The sequence below is a fragment of the Ostrea edulis genome, chromosome 8 (genome assembly GCF_947568905.1).
Source record: "Ostrea edulis chromosome 8, xbOstEdul1.1, whole genome shotgun sequence".
Classification (NCBI taxonomy): Eukaryota; Metazoa; Mollusca; class Bivalvia; order Ostreida; family Ostreidae; genus Ostrea; species Ostrea edulis.
In genome coordinates this window covers 44,159,639-44,173,580 of record NC_079171.1, presented here as the reverse complement: position 1 = coordinate 44,173,580, position 13,942 = coordinate 44,159,639, and positions in this window count along the sequence as shown.

Genomic DNA, 13,942 nt, shown 5'->3' with positions numbered 1-13,942 from the left:
TTTAAAGGAAGTCAGCCATTATGACGATGTAGAGTACTACCTTAAACTTGACGCAGCCATGACACGAGCGGAACTGAAACTCACGATTTCCCGGATACAAAGCGAACGATGTAAACAGAAAACAAGTACATAACACGTGATTACGACCGTATTGTAAATATATTGTGTATAATATTTCAAACATGATAGTGCGATAGCCTGTTTATGTTGTGGAATGAAAGATGACAACTAGGCTGGTTGAGTTCTACATTTATTGACACAAATTGGAAATCAGGATATCTGAGAGAGAGAGAGAGAGAGAGAGAGAGAGAGAGAGAGAGAGAGAGAGAGAGAGAGAGAGAGAGAGAGAGAGACCCTGTTTGTGGAACTAGGTAGTACTTAATCTCTCAATCAATTAATGAAGCTCTAGGTTTCAATTCAGTATATTCGTAATATGTCCAAATCTTCATATCTATTTACAGTTATGCTCAATATAAAATCCAGTCCTTCCTCTTTGAGAGCAGTGGCGTAGCTTCCATTGAGGCAACCGAGGCAGCTGCCTCGGTAAAAAAACAAACAAACAAACAAACAAAAACGCCTTTTACGTTGTTAAAATGTAGATAGCTTCTGGGGGCCACAGCCCCCCAGACCCCCTGCCTCGGTAATATTCGAACCCAAGCTACGCCTATGGAGAGTTGTCTGAAGTCTGACTTTGTTATGAATAAAGACTAGGGACTTTAAAGCGGGAAAATAGAATAAGTAAAACTATAGGTTAAGATAACCACCTGTCTGTGACAACACAGGTATAGATGCCCCTAGGCTGAAAGAGAACGTTGGTTTCAAACAATAAAGAACCAGGGAGTAAAAGGGTGTTGTATGTATGTAGCACTGAACAGTGTATACTGTTGATGACACCAATGAATATATATACATAATGATCAAGTGAGATAATTTAGTTTAAAAACACTTTCAAATATATTGAAATGATTTATTTCATTTTCTCACCACTAAGTAGATATGGAGATTACTTTGTATTAAATGCACCTATTATGCCATTGCAAAATGAATATGAATAAAACTACACCCTACTACGTTAGTGCGACAAGTAATGAATTTGCTTGATCTATTTACAGACAGGAAGGGAGATCATGCAAGGAACCAGACCGGGAATCGAACCCGGGCCCCCTGAATCACTAGCCAGGTGCTCTACCAACTGAGCTATCTGGCCGCCGGTGATCGAACTCGGCTGACCGCTACATACTCCCTCCTTAAATATTTTTGTGGTAGTGAGTGTGTGTGTTAATAAATTTTGAAATCCTAATTTAAATAAGTTTATACATGTCACTAAATTATAAAGTATTACATTAATTGCTTTCCATAAGGTTATATTAATAAACCCTTGATAAATTATTATGTCTAGTATGGATTTCCATAGGTTGTCATTAGTGACTAGTGTTGTTTATGGGTGATTGATTTTGGAGATTTTGGTTGGTTGAAAGTTTAGGTCAGGTGGTTTTCTTAGAGTTTTTTCTAGTCTATTCAATTATCTTCGAATATAACACTTTTGCCAGTTAAGCTGAATGGTTGCATTTCCTATATACTGTGATATTTCTTTTTATGGGACTTTAATCATTGCAGTGCAGGTCAGTTTATTTTAATCACATTGATGTCAAAGTATGAATGATATGAGATTATCAATTCTTTTGCATAGTATACTTTAAATATAACTAGGGATGTTATTTCTTGTATATAGGGTTACCTGATGTGTTGATTGGTCGTACAGGATTGGGTAAGGATATATGATTAGGAGTAACATACATGTGTGTATATTCTGCATAATTATATAGTATCATCACATGATCTGTATGTATTTATCATATATTCATTTCTTTATTGAATGAATAGTAAAGATTAGCAATTTATATTTTATTCTGATCAAATCAAGATACATATAGTATAAGTAATTTAATTTTACCATTTGTACAACACTAAGATAATTTCTGTGATATGAATATAGGTGAAATTATCTGTCTTTGTTTCATGTTACTGTGTATTATTTTATTGAATATACTGTAGTATGTTTGTTTCAGACTATAATTTACAGTGCCATCTAAATAAATACTAGATGTATTTATATGTAGTTTTTGTTATTATTCTCTGTTAATATTGGCCACATTATGTAATTCTTTTCATTTGTCCTGAGGAAGAGGCAGGTCGTCCCGAAAATTTTGCGGCCTGGTTGTTCGTGTCGTTGGTCATTTTAGTGCTTTGCATTTGCATATATATATATATATAAAGTCAAAAAATAAAATCCAATACTCAAACTTTTATCTATAGCGCTTTCGCCCTGCGGGCTCGTCAGTAGATTTTTAAACAATTGATTGTTTAAAAATCTACTGACGAGCCCGCAGGGCGAAAGCGCTATAGATAAAAGTTTGAGTATTGGATTTTATTTTTTGACTTTATTCTACCCCGATACCAAGAAAAAAGAATTTATTGAATATATATATATATATATATATATATATATATATATATATATATATATAAACATGTAAATATATACACTTATCGCTAATGTAAAGTTATGTTTATGTATGTGTAGCACGATCATTTTATTTACTAGGTTGGTTGTTAGCGATACCTTGTGAAATGGATCCTAACATGGATTTACGAAACTAACATTACGAAACGGCGATGTCCTTGACTCGGGAATCTGACCATCTGTTGACAGTAACGGACAGCATCGATCTAAACATTATGTTCCGACGTCAGCAACACTGCCAAGTACACCTTGATGTGTGTTTGCAGAAAAACCCAATATTACGAAACTGTTTCTTTTAACTCGGGAATATGACCACTTGTTGATGATAAAGGGCATTGTCAATGGTATATGAAGAGAACAGGCGCCAGAGGTGATGTGTATCTTACATGGTCCTCTTAAATTTACGATAAATAACTTTATCCCATTTCCATTGTCAATGACCGCGAACCGTGTGACAACGAGTCGAGAATTCCATCGTCATTGAAAGCGAGTTGGGTGGCCGAGCGGTCTAGCGCGCTGATCATATGCTGCTAGAAGATTTCGTTCCACACGTCGTGAGTTCAACCATGGGTAGGGTCGGAAGTGGGTATCCGAATAAAATGAAGTGAAATTAACTGGGCTATATATGTATCCAATCATAATTCATATCGATCACATTGACAAGCACTATCTGGATATAATTACTTGACACCCACCTTCGGGTGTTCTCAATGACACAACTTTATTTTGTGTACACCTAAAGAATGAAGTCTGTATAAAAATCGACTGTGGATTGTGAATGTAATCAATATATTTTAGAACTACATATATATTATTTCCTTTTTTATCTTATTAATGATTGTACGAGATCACTTTTCTTTAGATAGATAGAACAGTTAGATAGATAGATAACATCATTCATGAGTCTCTACAGCCCAGTAGCTAAGTTCTTCGTTACTAGCTTGAAAATACGGATGTATATTTAATTGTTATAAAATTTAGAAATTCATTTCAAAATTAAGGATGATCTCCCTCACGCATAGCTCTTATCCTTAGACGAATTTGACTCCACTTTTTTTGGCACACTGTTTTTCCCTATAATAGCTCTAAAACTTCATTGTTATTTCGGATTTCAAACATTTCAGTTGAGCATCACTGAAGAGACATTATTTGTCGAAATGCGCATCTGGTGCATCAAAATTGGTACCGTATAAGTTTTACATCAATAACGAGACTGAAATGAGACTTGATATTATCTCAGATCTTAGTACCAAGTCGGTGTTTATCGCCTTAAGGAATGTCCCGAGCTCGAGGGGTGGACGAGATACTTAAGGATAAATTTTAATTATCGCCATGATACTACACTGAGAAAATAATAGTATATGAAAAAAACTTTGAAGAAAAAATATATCTGAACACTAGCAAAACTAGATTTGAAAATCCTATTTTTACTGGTAAATACAAAACAACACATCAGACTATGATCATTAACATACCTGCTTGAAGCCATGCTTAATTTGGTCATTGTTTGTTATACTCAGATAAGGAGATTTCAATGAGTCAAATGAACTTACATCTTAAATGCCATAATGATATAATGTTTATATCCAAATGTTACAAAACAATATACCTTGAAACCATTTTGGTATTGTTATCGATTCTGTCTGATGACGTCAGTAGGAACACTGCAATTAGAATAAACAATATTGTGATGAATTATCTCACGATTTATTCAAGTAAAAGGATGAAGGTCATTGCCACAAACTTATACTTGGTTGTTTTTAGGGGAGGGGGGGGGGCTTAAACATACATGACTGTAGTCAGGTAAGTATACATGTAAATCAATAATTGCAAGACATTTAACCATTTCTGTTCCCGAGGTGGCTCTGTCATATTTCCAAAGATCATCGATTATCACAGGCGAAAACTGTTTTCTTATAATTCTGTCTATGCAATCCGTGTCTCCTGCTGTACATCTAAATAAGAAGGCGGTGTTTCGTTGTTTTCGAATCCAGAGTTATTATACCCGCTCTCAGCTGTGTCCAAAGACTTCAAAGATACCCCCCCCCCCCCCCCCAGTTGGTTCTGAGATGTGTTTATTCTCTCGGAACTTGTCGGATTTTACCGGAACCATGACTGGTTTGTAGGCATTTACTGAAAATTCCACATCCTGCTTTGCTTTAATGTCTTAAAACATATGAATTAACCATTTACTCTATCAATCTCAAACAACGTGTGAATTGTTGAGTACAAATAAAGATGGTATGGGTTATGTTTAGTGTTGGTAGAATGTTTAGTACCATGAACAATCGTTCAGAAATAGCTGACTGTATGCGTGAATAGGAGGAAAGTTTAGTAACTAGAGTTAATTAAGGACTTAGATAATGAATAATGATAGTTTCTTACGCGAGAGTACGTTTCCTTTGATTACAAAATAACATTTCAATATTCAGACATGGACAGTTGTTTGTTGATATAATTTGATAAATAACCGTATGTTTGTTTACTATTTCCATTACAGCAGATATTTTATTACATGGATATTATTATGCTGTCATCGGAATTCCTTATCTGTAGACAAGATACTGCTTGACGTTATCAAGGAATTGACGTGTATTTTATGGAAAGATGAACATTTTTTTATCATAAGAGGAATTTATTAGATTCGAATAGGCATGGAAGTATGTGTCGCGGTGTGAATTGTTTATGTCTCTAATGGATGAAGAGGGGTATGTGTGACAGGGCTTTATGCCCTTTAAAAATTCAAAAGGCGTTCTCCATCAGGTTTTGCAACATGAAATAACTCTAACTAATGCCATACATATGTCTTTTGTTTGTGTGTATGTATGTTGGTGACATCACTTCCGAGAATTGTTTCAGTCATTCCCAGCTCTAGATGAATTGTCAAGAATTTTAATTCAGATACGACACTCATCATGACGTCACCTAGTCACATTTTGTATGGTCATATCCGACCAGTGACTTTTGCTTTTTATGTCTGGTGTTTATTGTAGTAATAATTGATTAAGCGTGTTTGTTTCGACACAGCATCGGGATAGACATTCTGAAGAAAAAGAACACCCACCCACAGCCCCTTACAAAACGAAAACTCTAGTTAGTGTTTATTCTTTTAAGATTCTAATGTAAGTACTTCTCAAGGATGTTCATCGTTCTACAAAGCTCAGGATCCTCGAATTCTATATAACACCGCAGACATCGTCTGAACTTTTTCCTGAAGGCAGCAGAAAATCCTGTCAAACACGGGAATCAAATACTTGCTGTCCTTTTCATCCTTAGGACTCAGACCTAAATACATCTGAATGTTTATACAAATCAAATCGCACGAATGTTGATTTTACCTTTCATAGACATACGCGTTTTGTATCTATTAACTAAATATTCTGAAAATATTTTCACATTAGAAAGTCGCTATTTATTGTACATGGCAATTGCAAGTGAATCAAGATTTCAAACGATCTTGATTAATTAAGATGACATAAGCGTATGATTAACAGAGATCACTGGATTGTTTAGTTGCATTACAAGCGTGTATAGTAAACTGATCAGGACATTACTGGCATACATACAGTTACTGGATTGCATGGTGAACTGAGAGTAATGGGTATAAATAATTTATTATACAGGAATACATAATCAATTTAGAACTCTGGAGAAAATATTACTTCATATCGTTGGATTACTTGGGTAATGACATTACTGAAAAACATGGTTACAACGTAACGGACATTACTTTAGTACATTATTATTTGAGATCACTTGAGTATATGGTATAATACCGAGCGAAGCTCGGACGGGCCGAAGGACCGTCCGAAAAGCAATGCTCTAAAGCTAACACGCATGTAAAAGAATTTTTTTTAAAAAATCAGCAAATGAATAGAAATAATCTCTACATACGTTGACTGAAAATTTTGTGATCCATATGGGCGCCGCCATATTCTTTTATTCATTAGTTGCTTCTAGAGTTATTCGTTTTTTAATTTTGAATGCCAAAAATACAAGACTGACGTATAATTTCTAATTCAAACACTCCGTTTATTAGAAATGAATGGTGTGATTATTATTGTTACAGTTTTTAGCCAAGTATCAAATAGAAAAACAGTAATACGACTAAATAGATGAACGAGTTCTTGAGTTTCTTTAAATTAGAATATACGATATACTTACGGTTACTTTTTTACCATTTTGAATTTATTGGTTAATTTTCTTTAGTTTTGATTGTCTTTTTATTTGCAAACGAGGTTTGTTGTTGTTGTTTGCTTTGAAAGAGAAAATAATCGATGTCAAATGTAACGGCAAGGGAAATTTCATAAGAATTTTGTTTTATGAATCATTATCTACCGTACTTCACGGACTTATGATTATCACTTAAGACACGCCAATGGCCATTTCATGCTTGGCTCGGTCCAACGGTCACACCGCATACAAATAATTTATAATTAACAAGAGTACAATGTTAAATGAGATTACTGGGATATATGGCTGATTAACATTAGTGAGTATATGGTTGATTAAGATCTTCGGGTATATGGTTTACTGAAAATAATGGAGTACAAGTTTAACTGACACTATTGGAGTACATTATTAATTACTTTTTCTGGAATACATGGTTAAGTGACATTTCTAGAGAAGGTTATATGTCCCTTAGATTACTATGACATTTCTAGAGTAGAGGGTTAGATGTACCCGATACTGCTATGGTTACATGTACCTTCTATTACTATGTCATTTCTGGAGTACAGGGTTAGATGTACCTGATATTACTATGACATTTCTAGAGTAGGTTAACTGACATTGAAATAGTACATAGTTGTTGTTTTTGGTTTTTTTTATTGTTTTCATCATTTTCAACAAATACATATACACCTTTTACTCACACTCTCATACAGATTAAAGAAAGCGATATAGACCATTACATGTGTGTTCTAGTACTTATTGATAAAAAAAAGAAGAAGAAGAAATGTTGTTATCATTAATTGAAAAGACATTTCCATTTAGACCATAGAGAGTGCATAGTTAATTGACATTGCAAAAGTACAGGGTGGAATTGGATTACAAGAGTGCATTATTGTATTATGGAGTACAGCCCTGTGCTGACGACTACCACGGTGGCTGTGCCGAATACCACAAGTAGGACATGGTGTACAGAACGTCAAGGCCCTCACTGAAAGTACCCGGATATAAACAACAATTAGTATACATAAAATCAAGGTCCTCACTGTTAGTACCCGGATGTAAAACAGCGACTAGAATACATGATATCAAGGCTTAAATTGTAAGTACCCGGATATATAATAGCGGTTAAAATACATAAAGGTGAGGTTCTCACTGTTACTACCCAGATATGAAACATGTACATGACTTTGTTATATTCTGGTCGCAGTAGCTCAGTGGTACATGTAGAACGTTCGCTTACCGGGAGGTTGTCAGTTCGAGCCCGCTCGTGCAATGGCCGTGTCAAACCTAAGATATTAACATAGGTAGTGATTCATCTTCAGCCAAACGCTCGGCATTTAGAAGTGAGAATCACAGGTCTCTCGGACATGACCTTAAAATGAAAGTCCCGTGTCGCGGCAGGCGTTGGCACGTTCAGAAATCCTCACTGCTACGGCACTGATCGCTAAGCATAGGGCTACAGGTGCGGTATTTCAGCTACACATGGCGACGTCTGAATATGAGTGAAAATTTGTAACGAAACTTACGATTGTTTAATTGAATGATTGATGTTTTCCGCCACACTCAACAATTTTTCAGTTATCTATTGGCGCCCAGTTTTTATTGGTGGAAGAGAGAACCCAGATACAATGTACCTGGGAAGAGACCACCGACCTTCCGAAAGTAAACTGGGAAACTTTCTCACTTACCGGCCAACGAGACTTAAAACAAACACACAATACATTGAAACCGGCGTCACTCCCCTAAAATTTTCAAATTTAAGGTAAATCGTTGTATCTTGTTTAGAAAAATGTACTAAACGATAAAAGAAGCAATAATTTCGTCCACTCCCGGAGAAATGAATAACAAAATCTTTTGATTTCTTGAAATACTTTATTAGGAGAACTTAATTTTTTTCCAAAACCCTTAAAATTTGCGTCATTTTTATTAATTTCACCTTATAACAAGAGACCCACAGACCTTATCGGTCACCTTAATACTAGTGAAAAAGTATCACTAATTTCATGGGCTATGAAATCTAGAAAAATATCCTGTTCTGAATATCTAAGCTAAATTCTAATGTTCAGCAAGAGTATAAAACAAGATGTGTTCTTAAAACTTCACTGCCCTCAAAATGCATACAATGATGAAAGGCTTTAAATAATAGGTGTATTAACATTAAAACATCAAAAGGTATGACTAATTTGGACTCATAAAGTCATAACCCTGGGTTGTGAAATTCACCATTTTTTGTACATCCTTTTCTGCTATTCCTAAGTATGCATTTAGATTTTATACAGTATCAGCAAACTTACACATAAATACTATATACTAAATTTTCCCCACCCTGGGGTCAAAACCTGTACTCTGGGGTAAATCAAATTTACAATTTTGGTAAAAGACCACCTGTTCTATCCATTTAGTTTCAATTTAGTATCAAAAACACTAAAGAAAATGTTATTTAAGTGTTTTACACATAAACACTATATAACAAGTTTGGCCCTGCCCTGGGGTCAGAACCCCTACCCCGAGCATCATTAAATTTACAATTTTGGTAGAGGCTTTCCTGCTCTACATCACTATGCATTCAGTTTTTCTTAAATGTGTGTGGTTCTTGAGAAGAGTTTTGAAAATTTGTCATTTTTGGGCAGTTTTTGCCCTGCCCTTAAGGCCCCAGGGGTGCAGGAATCCTGAAATTTACAATCTTTGTTCCCTTTGTTCCAAATATGTTTCATACCAAATTTGAAAAGAATTGGAATGATAATTATCAAGAAGAAGTTAAAAATGTCTGTTCTTCACACATTTAATAACAGACCATTTTGGCCCCATCCTGATACCAAAACCCCTACCCCTGGGATCATTGAATTACAATTTTGATAAAATACTACCTGTTCTTTTTAAATATCTATTTACTTTCAATTTAGTATCAATAGCACTAAAGAAAATTTTATTTAAGTGTTTTACACATAAACACTATATAACAAGTTTGGCCCAGCCCTGGGGTCAGAACCCCTATCCCGGGAATCATTAAATTTACAATTTTGGTAGAGGTTTTCCTGCTCTATATCACTATGCATTTAGTTTTTCTTCCATGTGTGTGGTTCTTGAAAAGAAGATTTTTGAACATTGATCAATTTTGGGCAGTTTTTGCCCCACTCCTAGGGTCCCAGGGATGCTGGAGTCCTGAAATTTACAATGTATGCCCCCCTTGTCCCAATGATACTTCATAGCAAATTTGAAATGAATTGGACTGGTAGTTATTAAGAAGAAGTTAAAAATGTTCAATTGTTAACGCACGACGGACGACGACGGACGAAAACCAATTGCAATAGGTCACCTGAGTTTACTCAGGTGACCTAAAAATGATAGAAAATAGTACAAATGACTAAATAGGAGATATATCTCAAGCTCTATAAAACCTGTAAAATCCAGGACCTCAAGGCGGCCCCCAAAACCCACTGCCTCATAAAGTGCCCCACCCCCACCCCCCGTAACCACAATTCCTGGATCCGTCCCTGCATTGTGCTATATGATGATGTGTTGTAGCTTTATACATACATTGATGGAGGAGGGGCTGTGGTAGTCGTCATGATTATCAACAGTTATCGGCCTTTGTACAGTTTTCCGTCGAGAACGGCAGTGAATTAGGCGTATCACCTACTCTGTAGGCGCTAATACTAATCCAGAACGGAAGCGCCAAACCGAATACACCCCCGACTACACCTCCAGTATATCATATATAGAATTATCTGAGCGTATCTGTAAGTTATTCCTATGACACGGGGCGTCGCCTTTCTCGGTCTCATACGAAGAACCGCCCCATTTAGTCGCTTCTTACGACAAGGAACCAATTCTAACCCGGATCCCTACAGGACTAGGTAGATAAAGACTCGTTTGAGTGAATACTGCAGTAAAATGAGATCGGGAAAAAAGATACCACAGAGTCGTCCACTTCTACTTCATACTTAGATATTTTATTGAAAGTAGATTTTAACGGCAAACTGACAACTCTACTTTATGACAAACGGGATGATTTTAGTTTCTCCATCGTCAACTTTCCATATTTATGTAGTAATTATCACCTGCATATGGTGTTTATATCTCTCAACTGATTCAATATGCAAGAGCTTGTTCTGCGTATGGTCAGTTTTTTAAATCGAGGTAAGCTATTGACAAACAAGTTGATGGTACAGGGATTTCAACAGTCTCGATTGAAGTCAGCATTTTACAAATTCTATGGCCGTTATAACAATCTAGTTTGCCAATAATACCTATCATTGGGTCAAATGCTGTCTGACGTGTTTCATACCGTTTGTTAAGCCGTTCGTGACACACTGATTTTGACTACGGATAAGTCCGTTTACCTGATCAAGATATAGGGCTCACGGCGGGTGTGACCGGTCGACAGGAGATGCTTAGTCCTCCTAGGCACCTGATCTCACCTCTGATGAGTCCAGGGGTCCGTGTTTGCCCAACTATCTATTTTGTATTGCTTATGGGATTTATGAGATTGATCACTGTTCGTTATATTCACCTTTCATATGGTAAAAATGTACACGTGCTAGCGCTTTGTGAAATCACATATTATTGCTACATGCAATTCTTAGGGGTACTATTTAGTCCCCTATCGACGAAGGTTTTCATTAAGTTATGGGCCTTGGACTTAGAAAAATAGCATGAATGATCAGTTCTCCGGATTATTTTTTATATGCTTGCAGATATTCATTTGATATTTGGTACATTGCTTTTTTATAACAAGTTACAGATCAAGTTCGAATTTCGTCTCGGTCCGTTGATTTTTCACTAAATTATGTCCTTTGGACTTAAAAAAATAGCATGAATTATCAGTTTTCCTAATTGTTTTGTTGTTGTGCGTACAGATATTCATTTGATATTCAGTAAATCATGATGATTGCTTTGCAATAACAAGTTACAGATCGATTTTGAAGTTTTTCTGATCTAGTCTTTGTACCTGAATAGTAGTTGATTTCCAACCATTCCTATTCTGGTTTCTCAATCTTCCCTTTAAACATAACCTTAGTCTCATAATGAACTTCGAATATTGTTGCGGTCCAGTATTTTTTGCCTCCGGTAGGGGTCTATGCAATACTTTCAGAATGCTTGTTAAGGTAGTACTCTACATCGTCATAATGGCTGACTTCCTTTAAAAACATGGATGAAAAATTCGATATCAGCAATATCTGACTTTTCCTTTTCCATTTAAATACATAGCCGTTAGCTCAGTAGGTTAGAATACCGACTGCTGAACTGTAGGTAGCAGATTCGAGTCCAGCAGGGGTTTTAAATTTTTTTCAGATTACCTTCTACTAAAACTGTATTTTTTGACAAAATAAAGTAAATTTGAAAATTTTCAACTTCAAAATATTGTTGTACATATCCTCCACTTTCCATCTACAACAAATTTCTCTGGTGTAGCATACCTCCTTAACACTATTTCTCATCGATCAATAACGTAATAATTAGCATCATGGAAACTGTAACACTATTTTGCATATGACTTGAAATATTTAGATTTTCAAAACTGACCAGTGTCCGATGAAGCTGTGAATTCACAGGTGTGATGACAGTATTACGTTGTTACCTGTACGTCCAATTAAAACACGTCACGAAGGCGTGATGTTTCTCCATTTCTTTACTACATGATGCAATACCAACGTAAATTTAGTACCTGGAAGTAAATGAAACTGCGTAGATCGGTACTCTAATCAGGCCAGGGGGTTATCTTTCTCTGAGGACCTGTAGAGGTCTATCAATGGTATCACGTATCGGCAACCGATTTCTTGCCTATCCTTACATGTACATCAATTTTCTTGCAATTATGATACGTAAATTGAAACCCAGCTTAAATGAAGATACAACTGAATATCCACGCATGCGCGAAAAACTGTCGAGTTTTCAACATTATATAACGTTATAGTTTCATACTGCTGTTAACCTGCTGCTTATGGCCTTGAGGTGCAGGGTGTCAAGTCCCTATTTATTCCTATATTTCCCTATAAACTTGAAGATTTCTATATGTTCCCTATAAGTCATTAAAATCTCTATGAAGCCCTAGATATCCACACACAGAAAAATTGCAGTCCTATTTTCAAAAATGATCAAAAAAAAAAAAAAAAGAAAGAAAGAAAGAAAATAAAAAATCCAGGAGCTGATGCTAGATTTATATTTAATTCGATTTTTATGAAGAGAATAGCTGTGATGATTGTATACGAACTGTCTATTGGATAGAAAACTGTCCACATCTGAAAGGATTTTGTCTTTGTTTAATATTATTTCTTCTCCAGTAAGATGCTATGCTTGCTAGATTTTTATGCAGAAACAATAAACCTTTATACAAATTCTTTCATAAAACCCCTATTTATTCTTATAAATATGCTGTAAAAATCCCCATATTTGCCTTATAAACGGCAAAAAAAAATTCCTATAATTTTAGACCAAAAGTGGCTTGGCAGCCTGGAGGCATTACTCCATTTCTAGCTACGGACAAGGTTTTGGTCACTGGTAAAGTAGATAAGTTAAAATCTACAAATGTAGGAACATTACTATTATTTTTATTATCATTAGGAGAATTTATAAAGCGCACAATTTTACAAACGAAAATGCAATTAATGGCGCTGTACATGCAAAATAAATTAGAAAATACACAAGTTTACATATCGACTGATTTAATATCAACATATACTGTAGCAAGTGTCCATGGAGGAGTAATAAGTTAGTAGAAAATACTGATATAATAAAACAATTTGAGCTGGCGCTTGAAAATAATATAATCACTGATTGTTCTAATGTCTGTTGGTAGTTCATTCCACACGGTAGGTCCCGATATGGCAAACGACCCGGAAGCATAATTATGTTTTGCGTTTGACGGCAGGGATACCTAGTGTTTTAGCTACATTGTTTAGGGAGCGAATGTTGTATGGTGATGTTCGAACGCTCAGTATTTCCCTAAAGTATGCTGGGCTTTCGCTATCATTGAGACTTTTGAAACTTTAAACTTGATCCGGAAATGAACAGGTAACCAGTGTAAATGCTTTAAAGCCTCTGTAGAAATGTCAGCCGACTTCCACTTTAGCACAAGTTTTGCCACACGATTTTGTAATAACTGCAGGCTTTTAACGGTGCATGGTTGCGCCCTCCCCCCTCCCTAAAATTTTCAAATTTAAGGTAAATCGCGGTATCTTGTTTAGGAAAATGTACTAAACGATAAAAGAAGCAATAATTTCTTCCACTCCCGGAGAAATAAAC